The 13,835-nt window shown below is 39.4% G+C and overlaps 1 long non-coding RNA gene across 5 annotated transcripts in view; it reads right to left on the reverse strand.

Annotated features, from left to right (window-relative positions):
* LOC130930942 (uncharacterized) overlaps window positions 1-13,835 on the reverse strand; it is a 109,875-nt gene that overhangs the window by 56,737 nt on the left and 39,303 nt on the right. For all 5 annotated transcript variants that reach the window (XR_009067135.1, XR_009067134.1, XR_009067133.1 and 2 more), the window contains exon 3: window positions 1,330-1,432. This is a non-coding gene — a long non-coding RNA (uncharacterized LOC130930942). The remainder of the gene's footprint in view (window positions 1-1,329; window positions 1,433-13,835) is intronic.

A 13,835-nucleotide genomic window follows, 5' to 3' on the forward strand; every position in this document is an offset into this window, starting at 1 on the left:
GAGCTAATGTTTTTGTTCATGCATTCGTAATTTAGTTTAAAGGTATATTATACCAAGTTTTGTAGGAATATGTGTCTGAACCATTTGTTTAGAGCATTGTATAGATAAATAAATAATAATAATTAAAAAAAAACGTTAGTATTTTTATAGCATTTAAGCTAGCGGACTTTTACGATGTAAGTTAGCCAATTGTTCTTTTGTTGTACCTAGATTTTTATTTATTTGTTTATTTTCTATACCGTTTGAGGCTCAGCTAAGGTATTTTAATTTTTTATGTTGCTTATCCGATTACTCGATTATTCGAACAAAGTAGTTCATCGATTAACCGACTACTAAAATAATCGATAGCTGCAGCCCTAGTAGGGTCTATTCTATCCTTACAACATATGTGAAGACAATATAAATTATCTATACAACTGAACTCATTAACAATGCAAATAAGGTTGCATAAAAGTTGCTGGGGACAATTTGAGCATCCTGAAAAGTTCGTATAATGTTATGTCCCTACCACCCCTATGCAAACCTACACCCTTGCTTTTAACCATAACACACCACCGAGGGAATTCTTTTAAATTGTGCAAAAAATGCCCACTACGCGTCTTTTAAAGAAATCAAAATGCTAGAGTACGTTATTTACAGTATAACGTCATATCCATTAAATAACGTGTTCGATTTGGACGGTGGCTCTAAGATGTCAGTGTAGTGTGGCTGGCAGTATTTACGAGCGTTGATTTAACTGCCGGATAGGGTCCTCTTGTGAAACACGAGCCAGTTCCAGCATTTAACCTCGCCATACTAATTTATGCGCCGTGGCATAAGGTACTTCATCATCTGCTCTTTGGGGAGAGACGCTCATCTCATTAGGCGGGATTTAATGAAATGCGAGGATGTGCTTGGTTAAAAAAAAAAAAAAAAATCCAGTGTAAATCCTGCCCTCTATAAGGCCTGAAGAGAGTACAGTTGAGTGTCTGTGAACTCCATAAAAGTGGAAAAAGCTCATTAAGCTTCAACCCGGAACCATGTGCAAACAAGCAAATTCATCACAATGCTTCATGCGTAATATTTACTAGCCAACAGCCTCACCATCGTAATGGATGACATCCCGCTAGTCGCTTTCCTTTTGATGTTGCCGTATTTGTGGTGACATCAATAGTCTTGTGCATCTTAAGCACCCTCTCCCCCAATAGCCCGGAGCCAATTCGGACGTATTAAAGTCGTTTGAACGTAGAGAGAGCAGAATGAGGGCAGACCGTCGACTGTTCTTGGCACACGAGGAATAAACGTCGTCGTCATTGACATCAATGTTGTAATTTACATAAAATTACTTACATACTGGTGTGTTACTCTAATTTGTCTGGACCACGTTCGAGGAGTTGATTCATATGGGCACCGTCGGGGAGCCCCCATGCTTGCTCTTCCATGTGGTTAAACCCTGCAAGTACACGTAATATAAAATATAAATACAACAATAAAAATGGATTTTATGTTTTAACATAATCACACACATTATTATTTGCCAACACCCTCTGGCCAAACCAGGGGCGGACTAGGGATGGAGTAGTGGCCCGAGAGTCACTGAAGATCGGTCTACTTCATGGAAAGTGTTGGAAGCCATCCAGCCGGCAACACAGAGAGGTCCACTACTAATATTCACGAGCCTTGGTCAGAACTTATTCAGAACTGTGCGTTTTAGAGATGTCCCGATCCGACTTGAACTGCATCTATTCATCTTTGTTGCTTCATTTCTAATTGTGTATCATATTGCCTCTGTAAAGCCCTTTGAGACTTCTGTTGTGATTGAGGGCTATACAAATAAAATTGAATTGAATTGAATTGAATATATGGATCGGATCCGACGCCGATATGGGCAAAAAAATGCGCATCGGTACCGGATCGGCCAACACGGAAAAATTCCGATCCAGTTTTTTTTTTTCCCAGCGGACGATTTACATAATCCATTCCAGTTTTTGCTTCGGTTTCCCTAAAATCCGGTCCGCATTTTACGGCACACCTTCAACACACTACATTTACATTACCGTCTCCCAATTTACCGAGAGACTTTATCGGTAAAAATGTCAGCTGTATGGGATAATTTCACCTTAAAGGACGACAAAAACGAAGAGGCAGAGTGCAACATATGCCCCAACAAAGTCAAGCGTGGTGGTAAAGCTGTAAGAAGTTTTAATACAACCAACCTAATCAAGCATTTAGCGAAATACCACCACAAACAATATAAGAAGTATGTTAAGAAAACCGAAGACAAAAAGAAAGGTCCTACGCAACTAACACTGGCAGAAACTTTTGCTATGCGTGACAAACTGGCACTCGAAAGTCCCAAAGCCCAGGGAATAACAAGAGTCATTGCCGAAGAATTCATTCTGGATGACGAGCCATTATCTCTCGTGAGTAAAGACGCACCATCCAACACTTAGAACCACGGTACAACATGCCCAGCCGTCATTACATCCTTGAGCGATTCGGCTGTGGAAGATAAGAGAACGATTCATAAACATCCAAATTCCGATTATTGAAATATGTCAAGTAAAGCGGAACTAATACACAGCGCGGTCTTCGGGACGCAATGAGAAACGGACCGCATTGCGTCCCGAGAGTAAACATCATGCTTGTCATAGACCCGTTGTTCGGCCATTCCTTACTACGCGGCGAAACGTCCTACACAATGCTCAGGGCGCTTGCGCATGCATCCACACGCATGCGCACATCGGTTAAAAGCTGCGAGTACTCACTATTTTTATTTAGTTATTTAGAACCTTTTCACTGCCTCAAAGATATTTTTTGCATGTATTATCATCTCATAGTTTTAACCATTGTGTTTTTTTGTGTTAGCTTTGAAGCAGTTGACCACATTAGTCACGTAGCGTATTTAAACCGTCTGTATTTGATATAACTACATTTAAGTATTTTCTGCAGGCATTTTTTTTATACGTTATTCCTGTATGCATCCAAACAAAACAAGTTTAGAGCGCACGGTAGTACTTTAGGTGTCAAATTCGACTAATGTAGGACGTTTCGCCGATGTAGGATATTTTGGCAGAACACCGGGTAATGCCAATGCTCAACTCACGGCTTTAGCTCAACCCATGCCGCTGGATAAAAAAACACAAGAATTCCTGACTGCTGCTGACAGCCGCTACAAACTACGTCAACATCGTTTTACTGTAGATAATAGATATCATATGTATATAGAACTAGATGCAATATGACAGACTCGACGGCGTTAGCAATATTGAAGTATTGAAAACTAGTTGCGTTAGTAAACAGCCGCCATCTTAAAGCAGGAGACTTCCCTAGTAGGCTGTTGTGAACCTTCCAAGCGAACCTAATTAACTTTTTATCTAAAATACTCCTAAATCGGCAAAAGCATGACTTGAAACTATCTTCAAAACAGTTTTAAAACTTTCACATGTCGAAAGTAGACAGAAGGGAAATTATGGAATAACGGGAGCAATTTTAACAATTTTGACAGTTGATTTGCAAAATTAAATAAATTGAATGTAGTTTAAAGCTGCTGATACAGAATGGGGACTTGAGTATTTTATTTACTGTTTTAAACTGTTAACTTGATACTGAAATAGTCGTTTATTTAAACCTGAGAAGATTTTTATACAATTTTTGTAACTAATGCACGAAACATTAAAAGCATTGAATAGCTTGGGAGGTTTGTGGGATTTTCCACTGAGGTTGTTTGTGTGTTTTGCTTTTTTAAAGACAGTTTACAATATTATTTGCACGTTCTACTGACTGACTATGCCATTTCTGTTTGTTATTTATAATGTTTTGTGTTTGTCACAGAATAAACAGATCAGTTTCTTGTTACCAACCGTTGTTTGTTATTCAAACTCACCTAATTCAGCTGACTGGTTGTTATCAAGAGTACTAAAACCTTTTTCAACATGAGTCTGACAACTAAGTAAGGAGGCTAAATAACTTTAGACTTTAACACATGCTCAGATAGGCCGGTATCGGTATCGGTCGGTATCGGATCGGAAGTGCAAAACAATATCGGTATCGGACCGGAAGTGCAAAAACCTGGATCGGGACATCCCTAGTTGCATTTACAGTTCCACAAAAATATGAGAACTCTAACCTGATCATAGTATGCATGTAAGACTTTTCATTCAATTTTTCTAAATTTAGGTACAATAAGAATGGATGGTTTTGAGTATGTGAGTAGTCGAAGTGGTCCACTAGTAATATTCACCAACCCTGACCAGAACATATGCAGAAATATGGTGCTAAATGGTGTTATACTTGTATAGCACTTTTCTACCTTTCAAGGAGCTCAAAGCGCTTTACACTACATTGCCAACTACCTACTGGAGCAGCACCAGTAGCAATGTGGGGTTCAGTATCTTGCTCAAGGATACTTAGGCGAGTTCATCAGGGCAGAGAATCGAACCCACAACCTCTGGGTAGGGGGACAACTACTCTACCACTGACCCACGCCACCCCAAATATGGATTGACAGTACCACAAACATGAGAACTGTAAATTGTAACAAGATCAAAGTACACATACAGGACTTTTAATTAAAATTTTCTAAATATTCGTGCAGTAAAAATGCATAGTTTTGACTATTCAGAGAGGTCCATTTCTAATCATCACTAACCTTGTCCAGAACTTATTCAGAACTGTGGATTTACAGTTCCACAAAAATGAGAACTGTAACCTGATCAAAGTATGCATGTAGGACTTTTAATTCAAAATTTCTAAATTTAGGTACAGTAAAAATGGGTAGTTTTGAGTAAATTTGGGTACAGTAAAAATGCATAGTATTGAGTATGTACAATCGGGCAAATAAGCATTTAGTCAACCACCAATTGTGCAAGTTCTCCTACTTGAAAAGATTGTGATTTGTGATTTTCTGTTTTTTTTCCACACTCTGTCTCTCATGGTTGAGGTTTACCCATGTTGACAATTACAGGCCTCTCTAATATTTTCAAGTGGGAGAACTTGCACAATTAGTGGTCGACTAAATACTTATTTGCCCCACTGTAAGTCGTCGTAGACGTTCACTAGTAATTTTCACCAACCCTGGACAGAATTTATTCAGAAATGTGGATTTACAGGACCACAAACATGAGAACTTTAACCCGTAACTAGATCAAAGTAAACATGCAGGACTTTTAATTCATTTTTTAAAAACATTGATACAGTAAAAATGCATAGTTTTGACTATGGGAGTATTCAGAGAGACCCCCTTCTAATATTCAACATCCTTGTCCAGAACCTAATCAGAATTGTGGATTCACATAAATGAGAACTGTAACCTGATCAAAGTATGCATGTAGGACTTTTAATTCAAATTTACTAAATTTAGGTGCAGTAAAAATGGAAAGTTTTGAGTGTGTAACTAGTCGGAGAAGTCCACTAGTAATTTTCACCAACCTTGGCCAGAATGTATTCAGAATTGTGGATTTACAGTACCACAAACACGAGAACTGTAACCTGTAACCAGATCAAAGGACTTTTAATTCAAATTTTTTAAAAACATTGATAGAGTAAAATGCATAGTTTTGACTATGAGAGTATTCAGAGAGATCCACTTCTAATATTCAACATCCTTGTCCAGAACCTATTCAGAATTGTGGATATACAGTACCACAAACATGAGAACTGTAACCTGTAACTAGATCAAAGTACACATGCAGGACTTTTAATTCAAAATTTCTAAATATTATTTCAGTAAAAATGCATAGTTTTGACTACGGGAGTATTCATCAAGGTCCACTTCTAATATTCACCAACCTTAACCAGAACTTATTCAGAACTGGGGGATTTACAGCTCCACAAAAATTAACTGTAACCTAATCAAAGTATGCATGTAGGACTTTTAATTCAAATTTTCTGAATTTACATACAGTAAAAATGGATCATTTGAGTATGTGAGTAGTCAGAGAGGTCCATTAGTAATATTCACTAACCTTGGCCAGATTTTATTCAGAATTGTGGATATACAGTACCACAAACATGAGAACTGTAAACTGTAACCAGATAAAAGTACACATGCAGGACTTTAATTCATAATTTCTAGATATTGGTACAGTAAAACTTTAAGTCCAACTCCAAGTCTTCAAGCAGATATCTCCCTGTCCAAATTTACAGTATATAATCTGTATATGCTCCATCCTAAACACTCCAAGTGCATGTCAACCTCCCACTGAGCAAACCAGTATGGACAAGTCTTAAGCCAGCTCCAAGAGAAAACAGAAGAAAGCTTGCATATTGGTGCATGCTTGTTGTGTGTTGTCCCACAAGGTCTCGATTAAGGTAGCGTACGAAAATGGTGCCCCCCCCTTCCCCATGTTTATTTGGAACACAGCAACTATTCCATTTGACTGTACTGTTTAATGAAATATTGAATTATTACATTTTATCTTACTTTTAAAGAAAACCAATGCAATTTATCCAGAACAAGTGACTCTGTGGATCATTCATCTGTCACAGTTGACCTGACAGAGAAGCCATCACCTTGACATCTTTCTAAAAGCTGCCAGTTTTGCCTTTAACTACCAAAAGTGCAAAGGGCTCAATGTCCTTTTCACTGTACCAATTTTGAAAAATTCTCTTTTTTTGTGTGTGTGCGGGTGACTTATTATTATTTCCTGTGATTTCTAAGGGCAAGTCATCCTGAATGATTGCAATTAGAAATGTGAAAATTCAGAGCGGGGGGAAAAAAAAGAAATGTCTGTCGGGAAGTCTTTGGGGGTGAGGGTGAAAAGCGAGTGAAAGGCTGTAATTATTGGAAATAGTCTGATAATGTGTATTATCATGCCATTAAATGTAAATGAGATGGAGCTAAAAGGCCCGTCGTGGACGACTTGTGGCTTGCTGGAGGGTAAAAAAAAAAAAAAAAGACAAAGGGAAAAAGAAAACGAAACAGCAAAATAAAAATATGGATTTAGGGGGGAAAAATGTCAAGGTGTTGTTCATTTGTACAAATATAAATATCAGGTAAATAGAGACTGGTCAACAAATTTTCAAGTTAGAAAAAGCTTAAAGGTTGCAGCTAGATTGTGGGTGTTGTCTTGATGCACTCTTGGGTGTGTACATGCACACGTGTGTGTGTTGCCTAGCCAGCATCATTCCACTCCAGCTGCTTAATAAGGCCGTTTGGACGAGCGAACACACCCCCCACCCCACCACCTTCTAAGAAACATTACACTGAATATTAATGTGCTGGTCCGAGACGTATGCTATTAAGTTTGGCTGGCCATTTCTCTCTGCCCTTTTCCAACCACTGTACAGGAGTTAATGAATCGTGGGTAAAACACTGGACACAAAGGAACCACGGCAAGATAGAGAGGGAGAGAGACAGAAATTAGGTGTTGAGGTGGGTGTCAATTTTTCAAAAAAAAAAATGAGGCATGAACGTTGTCAGATTTGTAGTTTGTCATTTGTGAACAAAGAATAATGACAAAGGTGCAAGGAGTGATGAACAGGCCTTTGCCGCTGTTGTTTGTGGCAAATGCTTTTGACACCATGCACTGACAAAAAGCGTCACAATGTAGTACCACCCATTTGTCAAGCATACACATTTCTGTTTCATTTCCAGTTGGATATTGTCATAGTACGGGCATTGAAATTCACCCAGTATGTCTATCTAAAACCAAATAGACCAGTGTTTTTCAACCGTTGTGCCGTAGCACACTCGTGTGCCGTGAAAGATCGTCAGGTGTGTTGCTAAAAATGATCCAATATCGCATTTTTTTTTTTTTTAACGTCGTCGGGCGGAGTTGCAGTGGAAGGGAGGAGTAGGTGGAAAGTTCTCGGTCGTGTGGAGATAAGCGAGGTATTGCTCGTGTCGCGTTCAAAAACTGCTCGGATTTCTAGCCATCAGCCATCTTGCTGTCCACGACAATGTGGACCCCTGCAAGTCCACTTGACATCATTTGATTAGACTCATCAAGCCAAGGGCGTAGGTTTGGTCTCAACATTGGTAGGGACGCTATAACAGCATAACCTGCATGTTTGTTTGTTTGTTTGTTTGTTTTTTAATGTGCATCGGCTGCAAATAAAAATATTTATTGGGAATTACTGATTACACCTAAATAAACTAATTGGGAAAAAAAACAGAAAATCACATTGTTTGATTTTGAATGAATTTCTTTGCAAATCATGGTGGAAAATAAGTATTTGGTCAATACCGAACGTTCATCTCAATACTTGGTTATGTACCCTTTGTTGGCAATAACGGAGGCCAAACATTTTCTGTAACCCTTCACAAGCTTTTCACACACTGTTGCTGGTATTTTGGCCCATTCCTTCATGCAGATCTCCTCTAGAGCAGTGATGTTTTGGGGCTGTTGTTGGGTACCATGGACTTTCAAGTCCCTCCACAGATTTTCTATGGGGTTGAGATCTGGAGACTGGCTAGGCCACTCCAGGACCTTGAAATGCATCTTACGAAGCCACTCCTTTCTTGCCCTGGCTATAGGTTTGGGATCATTGTCATGCTAAAAGACCCAGCCACGTCTCATCTTCAATGCCCTTGCTGATGGAAGGAGATTTTCACTCAAAATCTCTCGATACATAGCCCCATTCATTCTTTCCTTTACACAGATCAGTCGTCCGGGTCCCTTTGCAGAAAAACAGCCCCAAAGCATGATGTTTCCACCCTCATGCTTCACAGTGGGTATAGTGTTCTTCTGATGCAATTCAGTATTCTTTCTGCTCCAAACACGAGAACCTGTGTTTCTCCCAAAAAGTTCTATTTTGGTTTCATCTGACCATAACACATTCTCCCAGTCCTCTTCTGGATCATCCAAATGCTCTCTAGCAAACCGCAGACGGCCCTGGACGTGTACTGGCTTCAGAAGGGGGATACGTCTGGCAGTGCAGGATTTGAGTCCCTGGCGGCACATTGTGTTACTAATAGTAGCCTTTGTTATTGTGGTCCCAACTCTCTGTGGTCATTCACTAGGTCCCCCCGTGTGGTTCTGGGATTTTTGCTCACCGTTCTTGTCATCATTTTGACGCCACGGGGTGAGATTTTGCATGGAGCCCCAGATCGAGGGAGATTATCAGTATTCTTGAATGTCTTCCATTTTCTAATAATTGCTACCAAATTTGATTTCTTTACACAAAGCGTTTTACCTATTGCAGATTCAGTCTTCCCAGCCTGGTGTAGGTCTACAATTTTGTCTCTGGTGTCCTTCGACAGCTCTTTGGTCTTATCCATAGTAGAGTTCGAAGTGTGACTGACTGAAATTGTGGACAGGTGTCTTTTATACCAATAATGAATTAAAACAGGTGCCATTAATACAGGTTACGATTGGAGCCTAGTTAGACCTCGTTAGAAGAAGTTAGACCTCTTTGACAGCCAGAAATCTTGCTTGTTTGTAGGTGACCAAATACTTATTTTCCACTCTAATTTGGAAATAAATTCTTTAAAAACCAAACAATGTGATTTTCTGTTTTTGTTTTTTTTTTTCCAAATTCTGTCTCTCATGGTTGAGGTTTACCCATGTTGACAATTACAGGCATCTCTAATCTTTTCAAGTAGGAGAACTTGCACAATTGGTGGTTGACTAAATACTTATTTGCCCCACTGTATAATACAGTACGGACAGCTGCGACCCATAATCCAGTGTGGTTTATCCATGAACAAATGCCGTTTTTTTGTCAAATTTGGTGGTTGGCAGCTTATAGTCAGGTGCGCCATAAACAGTGTTGTCACGGATTACTTTAAAAAGTAATTTACTGATTACTGATTACACCTAAATAAAGTAATCTAGTTACTTTACTGATTACTTTATTATCAAAGTAACTAAGTTACTTTAAAAGTAACTTATCAGTTACTTTTTACCAATTTTTTTTTCCTTTTGCTGCCTCAACATAAAAAAAAAACTGAAAAATGTCATCGCGTGTAATTGAGTTTTTCAAATAAGGCTTAGTCTTTGAGTTAGCGGGGGTTTAATTAGTCGACCAGCCATTGCCTCGCCCTCGCTTAGCAATTCCGGAGCCCTAAAACTAACAAATAACTGACAAATTGCACAAAATTTGTTTAAATCAACTCCAACAACTAATTAAACCCCCGCTAACTCCAAGATTAAGCCTAATGTAAAAAATTCTGAACTTCCCCTTTGAAATAAAGACCTAGCCGTTAAAATGTTGTCTCCAAAAGTTCTAAAGCAATAAAACAAACAACAAAAATTAATGAAATAAACAAAAATCCTACAATGTAAAGTTTTCATAATGGGTCAAAATCGTTTTTCGAACAGATCATGAGACTAGCACCTCGGAGACTATCCTTTGCTTTGCTAAGCCAAAACTACACCAGAGGAGGCAAGATGGATATTTAGAATTTCTTTAAACCTAAGCTTTCAAACGCTGCCAAATACAACTTGAACAGTTGATTGAACTCAAACAGTGTCAAGATGTGTACATACATATATATACAGTATTGGCCAAAAAATTGGAGACACCTCAAAGGTGGATACTTTGAAGAATGTAGAACACAAAACCTGTTTTCAGCTACTTCACTTTTTTTTGCCATTCCACATTTTCGTTCATAGTTTTGATGTCTTCAGTGAGAATATACAATAGTAGTGAAAATATATAAAACGCAAAAATCATGACGTGTGTCCAAACTTTTGACTTTTGTTTCAGTCTTCAAGATGCTTTCCCCCCCAGTCCCACAAATGTAAAACTTTGCCTATGATTACAAACTCTAAGTATAAAATGTACATAATTACACATATTAACTGTAGAAGTGCTGGCTGTCTCGTTACCTGTCGGCTTTGATTCGAGTTTTTTTGCGTTGTGCTGTAATTCCAAGTGCTTCCTTGTTGAATTGGATGTCGAGTTTTTAGCGGTCGACAGTCTTTCCGACCCTGCGCAGAGTTTGCAACGCACGGAGATATTTTTGTCATCTTTACTGGATGGATATGTGAAGTAATGGCTGTATCTCCAGTGAGAAAATGCAGCCGTTTTCTGTATCTCTCCGGCTCCTTTACTGTTAGCATCCTGATAGGTAGCCACTAACCAGGCTATGTTGTTGACCGCCGTGGCAGATGGCGCGTGAACAGGCAGGATGGTAATACACGTGACCCGTTTTTTCCCCCCCGATGAGAAAACGTGAGATGTGATGTCACTCCCAAACTCAAGCGCAGTATTTTCTTTTCAAATGCTCTTCGTACAAGACTACAATATTCTTCATTCCACAAACAGTATGAGGCAACAACAAAATAGTAACGCACAGGCAACGAGGAAACTAACATTAATCAGATTACTGGCTTGGATAAATGAACGCGTTAGATTGCTCGTTACTGAAAGAAAGTAATCAGATTACAGAAACAAGTTACTGAAAACGGAAAGTCCGAAAATTATAGTATTATTTTTAAAGGGGTATGAGAATGTCTGTCTTAGTTTTGAACTTCAGTTTTTACGTTAATGGGCCTCTCACTATGATCCAGTCCACAAAAAAAAAAGTTCCCCAGACTTAAAGCTCATCAAACATCTTTAAATGTCGGTGTAATAGTCAAGTTTGCAGTATTTTTTTTCTCCATGAAGTGTAATAAAAGATTTTGGTGATGGTTTGTTCGTCGTTATTTCTTCCAGCTCAGCAGACATTTTTTCCAAACAGTGAGACAGGAGCATGCTTATTACTCTCCAGAGTGGCACGCAATTGCAGCCTCAGCAAACGCGAGCCGTTACCAGACATAATTTGCGGTGAATAGCCAGAGGAGGGGCACTTTTTGATATGCAGAAGAGCTGACCTCCCGGACCGCCACTTTAATTGGGTTTTTAATTTTCCGGGCCATCTGACGGTATCAGACGCGAAGTCTACCCACCGTGACGAGAGGAAACCGACGGGAAGAGGGGCATTTCGGCGGGGGAATAAAAGCGAAGGGGAGTCCAAAGGCGAAAAGGAGGGCTTGGGATGGAAATTTGCCATTAGGAGTGAGGAGTGTGGCTTTGTACACGAGTGAAGGCCGTTGACAGGATGCCACCCTCGGAGACGGGTGTAAAAGTGCAGGCTGTTGCACACAAAAGGCCCAACTTGAACACTAGAGGTGCACGGCTCGTGCATTGGCTGCTGAAAAGACGCTTGTGGGGTACTGCTGAAACGAAGAGGTCATTTGTACAGAACGCTCTTAACCAAAAAGCAATTTCATTGACTCTAATGGATGATGTAGAGAGAAATAACAGCAAAATGTGGGAATGCTGAACCGCTTTTCATTTTTGAGTAGATGAGTGCAATTTTTGGAGAGAAAATTTGAACTACTTCAAATCGTTCAGAGATTTATCGCTGTCGGTGGCACTGAAACGCGACCATTCACTGCCAGGAGTGGTTGTCTATCAATGTCACTGGGAGCTAATGAGCTAATAATTTGGCCCCAAAAAAATCATTTTCCCTGCACTTGACAAGAGGTGTGCCAAGTCTTCACTTATAACTATCACACTTATCACCTACGCCAGTCCATCTGGCTGGCAATATCGTCATACGCGGGACTGCCTCGTGCTTTCCTGACACTCGGGATTTCTTTCTCCTGCTGCGTGTTTGTTCAATCGGCGAGAGACCACACAAAGAGTTTCAGGCCCCTCTAATCTCCTACGCAAACAAGACAGCAATTACACAGGCGAAGATAACGAGGGGACGTTTTCATCCACAGTGACAGTACAAGAGAATCAGGGGTGTCGGGCGAGAAGAGAGGGAGAAGAAACGGAGGGTTCACCTGCATGTCAGCATCCACTCGGGCCAATGTGACACACACACTGTTGTCACTACAAATGGACGGGCTTATCTGACGGGCTACAGGAAGGGCTGGAGAAGGGGCAGGATCTCAGCACTACTGACAAACTGACATATTTAGACGTCGTTGAATTCAATAAGGACAGCACACTGTGCTAGTGGTTGATATGTCTGCCTCACATTTGTCACAAGATTTGTCAGAAGAATTTGCATATTGTTGGAATCAAAGGATAAATGACCCACTATGACATACTTCAACTTTAATTGTATAAACATGTTAAAATTAGCCAATTCAGCAATTATAGTATGTAGGGCTGCAGCTATCGAATATTTTAGTAATCGAGTCATCGACTGAAAATTCTATCGATAATCGGATAAAACAAATATATTTTTAGGTGAAGAGCAATTATAAATATACATGAGAAAACAAGACATTTCAACTAATCTTGAACCATTTTCAGTCAATCAATGTCTTTATTTTCGATGTATATTGTTGAAAACAGCCAACAATTGCATCTCAGATGTAACTAGAATAAAAAAAAATAAAAAAAAGACTAATTCACTGCTTTCACTCAAAAAACCTTTAGATCTTATTAAAAAAAATTATATATATATATATATATATATATACATATATATATACATATATATTTATATTAGGGTGACCAAACGTCCTCTTTTGCCCGGACAAGTCCTACTTTCACATATTATCCTCGTCGCCTGGGCGGGTTTTATAAATTCATAAAAATGTCTGGTTTTTATGTTTTGTCACGGGACCAATGTGAAGAGAATCCCTTCGGCCGCTGGGTGGCAGCAGTTGACATGGCTCCTACTAGAAGGGATGGAAGGAGTAGTTCTTCTTGTTTTTGTTGGCAGTTTACCCCTATCATGAGGCATTACCGCTATCTACTGGGTTTGGCCACAACGCCTGCCCAGTTGTTAATTTTTTTTACGATAAATACGTATATAATGGCAACTGTTGACTTCTGTCGGAGCTTTGACTGTAAAATCCCGTTTGGTGTCGCATCGTTACGCTGCCGATGATTGTAAACTTTTATAGCAAAGTTTGATTTTTGCCTCAGCTAACTATCAGTAAGCTAAACCACGCTAGCATAAT

The sequence above is a fragment of the Corythoichthys intestinalis genome, chromosome 15 (assembly GCF_030265065.1).
Source record: "Corythoichthys intestinalis isolate RoL2023-P3 chromosome 15, ASM3026506v1, whole genome shotgun sequence".
Lineage (NCBI taxonomy): Eukaryota > Metazoa > Chordata > Actinopteri > Syngnathiformes > Syngnathidae > Corythoichthys > Corythoichthys intestinalis.